General features: G+C 40.4%; 1 pseudogene across 1 annotated transcript in view; it reads right to left on the reverse strand.

Annotated features, from left to right (window-relative positions):
- The window catches only part of LOC146964738 (protein mono-ADP-ribosyltransferase PARP4-like), a 103,892-nt pseudogene that overhangs the window by 62,119 nt on the left and 28,014 nt on the right, over nt 1-13,759 (reverse strand). The window lies entirely within an intron of this gene.

The following is a 13,759-nucleotide window of genomic DNA, read 5'->3' on the forward strand; positions in this document are numbered from 1 at the left end:
TGAAGAGAGGTTGAAACTTTGATGAATGTGAGATTTTTCAATGATGCTTAAAAAAAAGAAAGAAAAGAGTATAAATTTAGAAGTTTGTCTACAGATCAGAATTTGAATGAAGTCTCTAGCAGAAAGTATGACACGCTGAGTTTTTCTGCCTTCAAATTGCTGTGAACCAATGGCAGACGCAAACTGGCAGTTTCAGGGAGACTGGAGCTGGACTGGAGGCAGGAATCGAACCCTTGACCTCATGATCAATAAACCTTTACTCTGCCACTTCGCCACAGAGCCCAAAGCTGCACCTGTTGGAAACACACTGTGTCAACACCAAGAAAGCTTGAGAGTCAAGCTTGAATGACTTACAATGAAAATTTCTGTGAATTTCAGGCAGTTTCAACATGAAGCAAGTTATCAGAAGTCAACAGAGGATGACTGGGAAAATAATTCACTATAATTGTTGTTGAGGCAAGATTTGAACTAGCAACCTTCAGGTCTTCAGACCAGCAAGCTAACCACTAGGCTACAGACAGAGACAGTATGTGAGGGGCAAAGAAAACCTTTAATAAGAGGATCACTGGCTTCTGCTTTAAAGAAAAAGTAAGGAAAGTTACTACAGAGAGCACACACATACGCATGTTGTCATTGATTGTAATGTGATGATGTGCTGCAAACTGTGGCATTAGCAATTAATGCGTCTCTTAACGACCACCTGTAACCAATTGAGGGTGATGGAGGGGAGCAGAATTCAACATAATGTAACAAGTGTGCTCAACCTGGATTTGAACCAGCGACCTTGGGGTTGGCAAGCAGCCACCCTAACCACTACCTAACTAGAAAAAGCATTTCCAAAAATGGAAATGGTGTGACTGCTGAAAGCAGCTGAACGCTGTTGCAGAATTAGCAAATAGTGCAAGCAGTGATCACCATACAAATGTTTGACCAAGGTCGGAATCGAACCCACAACCTCATGGTCAGTAGACTTCCACTCTGCCTCTAGGCCACAGTGCACACACAGTTGCAGAGACTGTTGTCTGTTAATGATCTGCACTCTGTCTCACTCTGAAGTTAACGAGCCCAAAGCTGCACCTGTTGGAAACACACTGTGTCAACACCAAGAAAGCTTGAGAGTCAAGCTTGAATGACTTAGAATGAAAATTTCTGTGAATTTCAGGCTGAGAGCAGCAGTTTCAACATGAAGCAAGTTATCAGAAGTCAACAGAGGACGACTGGGAAAATAATTCACTATAATTGTTGTTGAGGCAAGATTTGAACCAGCAACCTTCAGATCTCCAGCCCAGCAAGCTAACCACTAGGCTACAGACAGAGACAGTATGTGAAGGGCAAAGAAAACCTTTAATAAGAGGATCACTGGCTTCTGCTTAAAAAAAAAAGTAAGGAAAGTGCAGAAATTAGCCACACCAAGTAAGACTTACAATGAAAATTTCTGTGAATTTCAGGCTGTGAGCAGCAGTTTCAACATGAAGCAAGTTATCAGAAGTCAACAGAGGACGACTGGGAAAATAATTCACTATAATTGTTGTTGAGGCAAGATTTGGACCAGTAATCGAACCCACAACCTCATGATCACTAAACCTTTACTCTGCCGCTTCGCCACAGAGAGCACACACATAGGCATGTTGCCATTGTAATATGATGATGTGCTGCAAACGGTGGCAGTAGCAATTAATGCATCTCTTAACGAACACCTGTAACCAATTGAGGGTGGGGGAGGGGAGCAGAATTCAACATCACATAAAAAGATTGCTCAGCCGGGATTCGAACAATTGACCTTGGGGTTGGCAAGCGGCCACCTTACCAACTGGACTACAGACAGAGTTGTGGAGAAGAGAGGTTGAGACTTTGATGAATGTGAGATTTTTCAATGATGCTTAAAATAAAGAGAAATGAGTATAAATTAGCCACACCAAGTAAGAAGAGGACTTTTTTGTGACCTGTGACTATTTTTTGGTGAATTAAAATGAATTAAAAAGCACTTAACAGCAAGTTACAAAGTTGAGCTCCTTCTCCTGCTGCTGTGAAAAAAATGCATTGGGCTGAATGAGAGCAGAGAGCTCCCTGGCTGCATTTAAAAAATATTTTAAATTATTATCTAAGTCTCTTTGCATTTTTGACCAGAATTTTAGCCAGAAGACAAGTGTGGCTACAAAACTGGAGAAAATAATTTGTCTAGAGTTTAATTTGCAGAAAAAGTTAAATATTTGAAAAAGTATAAATAGTTAAAAAGAGAAAAGTAATGCCGATAAAGTTCAAAAAAAGCTGCACGTTTTGATATATGAATTGTTGAAATAGCACAAAGTATGAAGGACTAGAAGAAGACCGTAAAAAGGCGGAAGAAAATGGCCGAACAGAAGAACTAAAAAAAAAAAAAGATTTAAAAAGCACTTATATGGCGTCATACTTATGTCATATGTTGAGAGAGCGATAAAACATACACACGCGCAAATTATCTTATATCACACTCGCAGAGTTAACTGCCGCGTGCACTTTTTTAGTCCTCGCCCGTACAAATTCAACAACCGAGAGCGTGCAGGCAGGTGCGAGCGAGTAAAAATACACAGCAAGAGCTAAAAAATGCATCTTGATGTGTATATTAAACTCTACAGCACGCGCACAGGAGCTGCTGTGCGCGTGCTGGCTGCAGCAGCTCTCTCCCTCTCTCCCTCTGTGCGCTCCATGTTCACTTCTGCTCGCTCGAGTCACAGACTTTTGACTGTTTGGGGGCGGGACCAAGGGGCCAGGCCTGCCCTCTTATGATTGGTCACAACGGCAAACACAAACACACCCCCACGTGGGTGTCTCTTTCCGCCAGTTGAAAAAGAAGAAGACGAAGAAGAAGAAGAGGAAGCACCAGAAGCAGCGATGATAGTGTAAGTGGATGTAAAATATCAAAATATGAGACTGTCACCGTCCAAGACAAGTTCATTTTAGAGTTTTAATGTGAATAAACGATTCACTTTGCTAACACGGCTAAATAAGTTAGCTGGCTGTTAGCTCCGTGATAGCTATGCTAACCGTAGCTCCTCTCCGACTTCTACCGGACCGGTTTAACATTTAACGACCACGGCGTCATGTTAGCAGAACAGTGACCGGTAGGATCGGGCTACAAGCTGCAACCCCCCCATGTTTATCCATCAACTTGTTATCTTGCTGGTATCATACTGACTGTAAATGCAGAGGGTTTTTTAAATTCATTTTGATGCTTTTATTTTGAAATTAGTAAAAACAGGAAGTAGCGTCTGTTAGCTCTGTAAGCTTCACACAGAGACCGAGGAGCACCTGTAGTGGTGATGTCTGCTAGTTCATCTCCCTCCTTTTTTGTTTATCACCCCATGCTGCTCCGTGAACTGGTGAATGAGGTTTATGATGAAGAATGTATTTTTGACTTTAAAGACTGCCGTTGGTTGAGGAGCCGGCTAAAGTGGTTAGAATCGCTCCATGTATTTTTTTATCAGTATTAGCTGCTAAGCCATGCTATTTCTGTGATAATTGCAATAACTGATGTTGTCTTTTATTTTGTTTACTTGAACATTTAGTTCTACGGTGCTGGCGTTAATAAACATCTGTGAAAGGAACTGGAGTCTCGCATGGAAGGCATATGATCAATACCATATAGAGGTGGGGGTTTGTCATTTACTGCTGTAAAATCACACAAATGTCTTAAACTGAAGCAGACAGTCCTACACCTCTCCACCATGTTTTAACTTAAGTTTTTGTGTACTGTGATTCTAAGGAGCCACAGTGAGAGCTGAGTGGCCGGTGCCAACAGAAGAAGGACATCATGTGAAGTTATGGAGCTGTGATGATGATGAAACCAGAAAACCTCTAATGAAAGAACAGACCAACTGTTTGTTTATTATTCTATGTCCACATTTGACCCTACACTTTTTAGGGTGAACATAAAATTGATAGTGAAGATTTTGAAGCAGCTATTTTCATAGTCCAGTTAATACAAATGTTTTATTCAGACCATGATGTAATAATACATAAAGTTAATGTGATTAAATTGTAGTATTTCTTTTACATAATACCATAACCTCAAGCAATATGTAATGTGACACTTTGGTGAATTATTGTTTTCAGTATCATAGATTAGTTGACAAGAAACATCAGGAAAGCACAAGCTCTGATATCCATCTCTGGATGCTTTATCATCATTTCAAGGAGGGTACCATTAAACATTTGTATTTTTCTTGTAATCAAAGCATACATAGAAATAGTCCTGGAAGTTTTTCCTGAATTTATTATCGATTACAGCAGTGTGTTGTGGCCTTCATGTTACTGTACAGATCTGGTCAATTAATAATCAGTTAAGCAAATCTTAGTAAATTAATTAATTTCATGTTTAAAATGCACAATTTTTTAGCATTTTACAGCACTGAAAACGTTTTATATGCTGTGGATGATGTAAAGGTGAGCCATACTGTCAAAAGACAAGCTTGTATTATATTATTAGCTGAATTTCCAGTGCAAAATCATTTTTGGTAACCTGCAAAAAACACGTCCATAATAGGAATGTAAAATAATAGCTAGCCTATGCAGTGTAACCTATGAGTGTAACGTGGTTGACAGGTCGGAGCGCAGCAGCCGATCATCAGGTGAGGTACGTCAAGTCCAGGAACCCGCCAGTCTAGTTTATGGTTGCAGCTTTACAGTTCGAGATAGAAACGTAGTCTCCGGGTTCTGTAAAACAATTTAAAACACAATAAAATATCAAAAAAACGGATGCCCTAAAAAGACAGGACAGACATGTTTACATTACGTTAAAATAGGCTACATTTACCGGACTCTTTTCGCCTCCGGTGCCCCGGTAAAAAAAAAAAAAAGGTGTCCCAAACAACGGTCTGTTATTCATAACAACGGTCTGTTTTACACAGATAACAGTATCCCTTAATCCCTTGCCTCCACCAAAGAGGTAATGATATCGGAGATCAATGTTAAGTAAATTACTAGGTTTTTAAACAATGCCATTAATCAATAACGTTATTAGCCTACTAACATGTAAATCTTCAGGAGTCACCGCCACTGTTCCGTCCTGTGTCTTCCCAGAGAATTTCTAATATCGTAGACTGGCTCTGGTCTTCTTCTTCTTCTTCAATTGGCCGCTAACACAGAGCTTCCTGTCTGTGGCGGAAAGAGACACCCACGTGGGGGTGTGTTTGTGTTTGCCGTTGTGACCAATCATTAGAGGGCAGGCCTGGCCCCTTGGTCCCGCCCCCAAACAGTCAAAAGTCTGTGACTCGAGCGAGCAGAAGTGAACATGGAGCGCACAGAGGGAGAGAGGGAGAGAGCTGCTGCAGCCAGCACGCGCACAGCAGCTCCTGTGCGCGTGCTGTAGAGTTTAATATACACATCAAGATGCATTTTTTAGCTCTTGCTGTGTATTTTTACTCGCTCGCACCTGCCTGCACGCTCTCGGTTGTTGAATTTGTACGAGCGAGGACTAAAAAAGTGCACGCGGCAGTTAACTCTGCGAGTGTGATATAAGATAATTTGCGCGTGTGTATGTTTTATCGCTCGCTCAACATATGACATAAGTATGACGCCATACACTTAACAGCAAGTTACAAAGTTGAGCTCCTTCTCCTGCTGCTGTGAAAAAAATGCATTGGGCTGAATGAGAGCAGAGAGCTCCCTGGCTGCATTAAAAAAATATTTTAAATTATTATCTAAGTCTCTTTGCATTTTTGACCAGAATTTTAGCCAGAAGACAAGTGTGGCTACAAAACTGGAGAAAATAATTTGTCTAGAGTTTAATTTGTGGCCATGCTGACAGTTTAGCCAGAAAAACTCTAGAATGTTTTTTTGCCTCTCTCCACTCTAGCACCACTCTAGCTCTGCTCGTTAGACGCAACACACACACACATTATAAAGCTGAAAAAAATCAGAAAAAGTTAAATATTTGAAAAAGTATAAATAGTTAAAAAGAGAAAAGTAATGCCGATAAAGTTAAAAAAAAGCTGCACGTTTTGATATATGAATTGTTGAAATAGCACAAAGTATGAAGGACTAGAAGAAGACCGTAAAAAGGCGGAAGAAAATGGCCGAACAGAAGAACAAGTAGCATTTCCTGATGGAAATGCGTGTGAATGCTGAAAGCAGCTGAACGCTGTTGCAGAATTAGCATTTAGTGCAAGCAGTGATCACCATTCAAATGGTTGACCAAGGTAGGTATCGAACCCACAACCTCATGGTCAGCAGACTTTCACTCTGCCTCTAGGCCACAGTGTTCACACAGTTGCAGAGACTGTTGTCTGTTGATGAACTGCACTCTGTCTCACTCTGAAGTTAACAAGCCCAAAGCTGTAGTTCCAGTGCAAATCAATCTTAGTGCAGTGGTATAAACAAGAAACATGTTAACACAAACCAAGATTGAAAGAGGTAAAGAGAATAGGTGGGGGCGCATATGCATTATCAAGTTTGATCATGTGACCAGACCAAGTGGTATTGGTTAAAGTTCAAAGTGGCTGACACACTAACAAGACTGCTCAGGTGGGATTTGAACCTGTGACCTTGTGGTTGAATGGCAGGAACCTTATCCACTAGGCCTTTCCAACAGTTCCGATAAAGTAGAGGTTGAGACTTTGATGAATGTGAGATGTGTGAGAATGTGACACGTCAGCTCCAGTCTCCCTGAAACTGCCAGTTTGAGTCTGCCATTGGTTCACAGCAGTTTGAAGGCAGAAAAACTCAGAAATGCAATTTTGCACTTCCTTTTCTGCTGATATGTGCTCTAACACAAGAAAAATGCCACAGGAACATGTGAAAAGCTCAAAAAACACGATTTTCACGGGAGTGGGTCTTTAAAAAAGCATCATAAATGAGCCATTAGAAGTTTGTCTACAAATCAGGATTTGAATGAAGTCTCTGGCAGAAAGTACGACATGAATGAGGCAGGAATCGAACCCATGACCTCATGATCAATAAACCTTTACTCTGCCACTTCACCACAGAGAGCACAGACATAAGCATGTTGCCATTGTAATGTGATGATGTGCTGCAAACGGTGGCAGAAGCAATTAATGCGTCTCTTAACGAACACCTGTAACCAATTGAGGGTGGGGGAGGGGAGCAGAATTCAACATCACATAACAAGATTGCTCAGCTTGGATTCGAACTAGTGACCTTGGGGTTGGCAAGCGGCCACCTTACCAACTGGACTACAGACAGAGTTGTGGAGAAGTTACAAAGTTGAGCTCCTTCTCCTGCTGCTGTGAAAAAAATGCATTGGGCTGAATGAGAGCAGAGAGCTCGCTGGCTGCATTTAAAAAATATTTTAAATTATTTTCTAAGTCTCTTTGCATTTTTGACCAGAATTTTAGCCAGGTCACACCTTAGAGTCTCTGCTATTGGACCAAAAAGTTTTCACCCCCGTGACTTTGATTGACAGGCGACGAGAGATGCGCAAAAGCGGGTGTGCAGTCTGACGGAGAATGCGAGTAGTATTAGAACTGCGGAGTTACGTAACACGCTGTGGATTATCTGGTCAGGATGGATTAAATCGATCAATGGATTATTTTCGAGCACATATTCAGCTTTTAAAAAAGGGTAAGCTTGTAATTTTATTCAGTGTTTTAGTGGGTCTGTGACTGACAAATGTCCGTCTTTTTCGGCACTCGAAAATGACTTCCGGGTTTGTTTGTGTTGAGTGAGCAGGCTTGTTTAAAACTTTGATGGGGTAAAAACTGCATTTTTGTTCTTTGCTTTTGTTTATATGACAGTATACGATTTTTTGGTGGTGAAAGAAGAGGTGTACAGATCGTACATATATGTTTAAATCACCTTCGTTGTTGACGTGACGTCGCTTGTGGGCTGCCGTAGTCTGATATTGTTTGAGACATTTTCAGTGACTGTGAAAAAACCGTAGCACCTAGAAACTTCATTTTTTTCCCTACATGTTGCCGAAAGTGTCCTTAAAAGGTCTGTGGTGGAGTTTTCATTACAGCATGCCTACTTTTCATTATATTATGGACGCCGTTCATGTGTTATTGATTTGGGACGCCGGCGTCCCAACTGTGGAGGACTGAAAGTGCCACAATGAAATATATAAATACACCATTAAATAATTACTTAAATGTAGAATTAATTAATTAAATGTAGAATTAAATACATAAATAATTTATTAAATGTGTCATTAATTAATTTAAATTGATATTAAATACATAAATAATTTATTAAATGTGTCATTAATTCATTAAATACCAATTCATTTCATTTAAAACATATATTTAATTATTTCACTATTTAATTAATTATTTCATGGTACTGTGTTGCAGGAAAGTGCCACAATGAAATATATAAATACAGCATTAAATAATTATTTAAATGTGTCATTAATTAATTAAATGTAGAATTAAATACATAAATAATTTATTAAATGTGTCATTAATTCATTAAATACCAATTCATTTCATGTAAAACATATATTTAATTATTTCACTATTTAATTAATTATTTCATGGTCCTGTGGTGGTTGCAGTGCACCATGAAATGTCAATCTGTCAAACTCACCCATCAATCAGTGGGCGGGGCTAACGCTGATCTAGCCTAATCCATTGCTTTGGTCTGAAGTAGCCTGGAGTAACCTCGCATCACGCTTCTGCGCATGCACCAGCGAGGAAAACAACAAGGCAACGGCCTCGGACATACATCCATGCCTCGGACTGTGCCTGGAGAGAGACAGCCGTCTTTGACATGGAGGACCTCCAAGAACTTTCGAGGGAGTTGGTTAGAGACATTTTACACTGTGCGGATGATGTGGAAGCGGAGCGTGCCGACCCAGAGCACGTAATAAATAAAGTCGAGTTATTTCGGCACTTTCTAACCAAGATATCGACGATAGAGTGATATCAAATTTAGAAGAAATATGCCATCGCTTCTCTGGTACCAGAGCCCAACAGGCTCAACAGACACATGGACAGGGGCGTTTGGCATTCGATATACCAAGTGCAGCTCTTGAGCACCAAGTTCTTTGTGGATTGCCAGCTGGTGAAATTGCAGAGATGTTCGGTGTGTCAAAGAGGACCATCAGGAGGCGCATGAAGCAAAACGGTTTAAGGTAGGCTATTGACCCCAAAAATTCGTCACTTTATGAATTGCAGGTCTCATCCACACAAGCTGAAGTTAGCCTCCGATTAGCCAGCCTCCGATTCGGCACTTAAGGGGAAAGTTAAGAGGAAATTAACGTAACGTGCAGTGCGACTGTTTGTACAATGATTGTCTGGTTTTTGTGACACTTCTTGATGTAAAAACATTTTAGACATTTTAGGTAAAATATTAATTGTGCCTGACACCCGCTATTGTATTTGTGAAACGTTTATTTTATTTGTGAAAATGCTAAAGGGGAGATTTCACCGTTTTTGTTTGATACCTGCAGACCTCATTAGACCAGGTCCAGATCAAAAACCACTATGCCTAGACTTCTCAAATCTGGCCTAGATTAATCTACAGGCCCTGAAGGTTCATTCAGACACAGTTTCTGATCTGTGAAACGTTTATTTTATTTGTGAAAATGCAATAAAGGCAGATTTCACCGTTTTCTCATCATAGACCACACTAGGCCTGGTCCTGATCAAAATCCACCTATGCCTAGACTTCTCAAATCTGGCCTGGATTATCCTACAGAGGCTAAACATTCATTATAACACCGTTTCTGATCTGTGAAACCTTTATTCTATTTGTGAAAATGCTATAGGAGGCAGACTTTACCATTTTCTCATCATACAGACCACATTAGATCTGGTCCAGAGAAGTCTAGGCATAGTGGTCCACGTAATATCAACTCAGGATATTACGTTTAATGTAACATTACTGTTCTTCTTTTGTTTGCGCAGAAAGACAGACTTCTATTCAACCATCAATGATGAGGAATTAGATCGTATTATAACTGAAATTCACAGAAGGCATCCAAACACCGGCTACAAGTTAATGCGAGGTCATCTGAATGCAAGAGGTGTGCGTGTTCCAAGTGAGTGTAATAATATAGCCTAGGCATTAAATGTATTTTTTAATGCTGAGCTCTGCCTAGTTTGAAAGATGAGCAATAATTTAGAACGTGCTCAAATCTAGCATTAGCATTACAGCACGGCTAGTCTCGCTCGCCAGACCCTCCTCACAGCACGGCTGACTCAAGAATTTTACTCCATTGTTTATCCATCTCCATGGCAACATAAACCTTTTCTTCTTTTCGGCTGTAACCAGGAAGTTTAAATAAAAAAAACGTATAAACTTTGGCAGCTGACAGGAACATCCTACTGGAGGTCGGTGTAGTTTGTGATTAATTAATGAGTAATAAATACCGACAATATAATATAATTTAAGTCTGAAAATCACAGGTCATGTCTGTTTTGACAATACAGTCAGTGGGAGCTTACCTTCCTGTGACAATATCTGACATTATCTGACCTTACAGTACATTTTTTAGACTGTGGTGGTCTTTTATTATGACACCACTATTTCCTCAAAATAAATGATTCTGTGAGTATTTTTGTCCCAGTACTGGTCAAGCAGATTGAACAGGTGTTTCTAATGAAGTTGTCAGAGTGTGTAGTTATTCATCTTATTTTCCTTCCCTCAGTCTCAAGACTGCAAGAGTCTTTACGCAGAGTTGATGCAGAGGGAGTCTACATGAGACGTCTAAGGATGCGTGTATTGAGACGGCGTCAGTATTCTGTTCCTGCCCCAAACTCTTTGTGGCATATAGATGGCAACCATAAGCTCATCAGGTCAGTGATTAGCAGATTAATAATGAATCTTTCTATAGATGTTTCATTAGAATTGTTTTACAATAAAGTTGTGCTTATTCGTGTGTTTACTGCCTGACAGGTGGAGATTCGTTGTCCATGGTGGTGTGGATGGATTCAGTCGTCTAGTGGTGTACCTGACTGTGGCTGGCAATAATAGAGCTCGTACAGTCTTACAGAGCTTTATCGCTGCTGTTGAGCAGTATGGGCTGCCATCAAGGGTACGGTCTGATAAAGGGGGGGAAAATGCAGATGTAGCAGAATTCATGATCAGGAGAAAAGGTATCGGCAGGAATTCGCACATCACAGGCAGAAGTGTCCACAATCAGCGGTAAATATATTTGACAACTAGACTCACACAACAAATATAGCAGTTGAATGCACTTTTTTGGCATATGTCACACGTAAATTAACACCTTGTCAATTTTATCCTAAATACAGCATAGAGAGGATGTGGAGAGATGTTTACGAACATGCCCTGGACCTCTTCTATCAGATCTTCACTTCACTGGAAGATCAGGGGACACTGAATCCAGACAATGAAATCCATCTTTTTGCACTGCACCGGATCTTCCTTCCACTAATTCAGCAAAGCCTTGACTCTTTCAAAGACGCTTGGAACTTTCATGGTCTTAGAACTGAAAGGAATCAGTCACCACAGCAACTCTGGACAAGATACAGAGAGCAAGGCCCTATGGAGGATCTTACTGAGGTTAAAGAAAGATCAACTTTAAACTTTTGCCAGTCTGTTGAGGGAAAATATTGTATTTAGATAATATTTGTATTGTACTTTAAAGGAAAAATAGGTTATAGTCTCTTCAAGTTCATAGTCTCGAGCTGTAGTTTATCTGGTGCATACTATTCACAACTATATTATTTTACTAGAATGAATTTAATTGCTCACCGAATTGGTGACCAAAATAACAACAATCTTAAGTACCTTGTGTAATGTAATGTCAGACTAGTTCTAAGTACAAGATTGATTGTGCTTGTCATCCATTCAGGTTTATGAAGAGTATGGGATCGACTGGAATGGACCTCACCGTCTTCAGGAAGGCACTGTGTCAGTCCCTGAGGTTCAGCTGGCTCATGAGCTCTCAGATGAAGAGGTTGCCATTTTGCCAGCTCCAGGAGTTTCTGTAACTGATGCACTTGGATCATATGTAGAGACTGTGCAAGTTTTATCAACAATCATAGCAGACTGATGTGCAACCCATGCTTTTATTTTGCATGATAGAACAAGCAAGGATAAACTGACAATGTTTGCCTTCCTTAAAAAGGATAAAAGGGGGAAAAAGTTATGATCTTGTAAATGGACTTCCTGTACAGCTTATCACTTTCTGCACTTAAACACACTCCTTTACCTCCTGTCTCATTGTCCACAGAATGAATAACATGAATTCTGTTCTGTTAACACCTTAGATGCAGAACTGTTTGGTTTCAGTAAATGTAAAATATACAGTGAATAAAACAATCGTCAACTACTGCACAGTGTTAAAATTGACGAACTTCTGTCAATAGATTTGACCTACTGAACAGTGCCTGCAATGACATGTATCTGAGAAGAACTTAAAGGGATAGTTCAACATTTTGGCAAATTGGCCCATTGCCATAATCGCTATAGTCATAGCAGTAGGTTCGTTACCTTTAATTGTAGGTGTAAGCTATTTTTAGTACGGCGGAGCGCTTTTGTAGACAAGTTGTGAGCTGCACAACCACCACGCTATGAGATAATAACGGAACGATACGAAACGTTTTCGAGGTAAATTCATGCAAAACCGCTGATGCGCGTTGCGTTCAGAGACAGTTTTTCAGCAAGCAGTCTCCGTATTTACCCTGTATTTACCTCGAAAACGGCTCAGTTTCATATCGTTCCGTTGTTATCTCATAGCGTGGTGGTTGTGCAGGTCACAACTTGTCTACAAAAGCGCTGTGGAGTTTTGGGATGTTGTATTTGATGAGTTTAATGAGGGAAACCAAGAAATTCCATTAGCCTCCATAGCATAGCTCTGAGCAGCCTGCAGCTGCGTTCCGCCGTACTAAAAATAGCTTACACCTACAATTAAAGGTAATGAACCTACTGCTATGACTATAGCGATTATGGCAATGGGCCAATTTGCCAAAATGTTGAACTATCCCTTTAAACCAGTCCAAATCCAGTCTGTTCACTACTTATGGCAGAGACAAGTGCTTTCTCAAAGTCCATGTAGGTTTTGAAAAAAAAACATTCTGCTGTTTCACCTCTCAACTCTACCATAATCATTGTTATGATCTTGTAAATTGACTTCCTGTACAGCTTGATTACTTTCTGCACTTAAACACACTCCTTTACCTCCTGTCTCATTATTGTTCAAAAAATGAATAACATGAATGCTGTTCTCTTAACACTTAAAGCAGATATCAACGGCACGGCCGTTTCGGCTAATGCTGTGTTCAAGGCAGGCTTTTGAAACCGTAAGTTACAGCTTCAAGTCACAACTACGACTTGGTAGCGTTCCAGGTAACCCGTAGCTCGTGTTTTTACCGTCCTGTTGTCTGTGAAAGTTCCCTATAACGGCCACTCGTAACTTCCGACCCGTGAACTCGTACCAGATCGAACTGGTATGACTTCACAGGAAGGAAAAACACAAAGTACGAGTTTCCTTGAACGCACCATGAGTTAGCAGCCCCCGCCCTTGTCAGGCATCAATTGGTCCTCGTGCTACGTCACCACATTCACGCGCATCCCTTGGCTGCACACACAGCCCTTCATGCCGTTCTCTCCCCTCATTGGATAACACTTGTATCCCACAAGGAAAATTTTCTCCTCGGGTTACAGCAGAGCAGAGTGACGGAGAGACTCGTGTTTAGGCTGAAATACTTCATGTAAGTGATTGCTGACGGAAAATAGGACTATTTAGGACTTATATTAACAAAAACATTCCACTGATATCTGCTTTAAGATGCAGAACTGTTTGGTTTCAGTAAATGTAAAATATACAATGAATAAAACAATAGTCAACTACTGC

This window comes from Trachurus japonicus, chromosome 21 (genome assembly GCF_045865225.1).
Source record: "Trachurus japonicus isolate A0001 chromosome 21, Traja_1.0".
In the NCBI taxonomy this organism is placed as follows: Eukaryota; Metazoa; Chordata; class Actinopteri; order Carangiformes; family Carangidae; genus Trachurus; species Trachurus japonicus.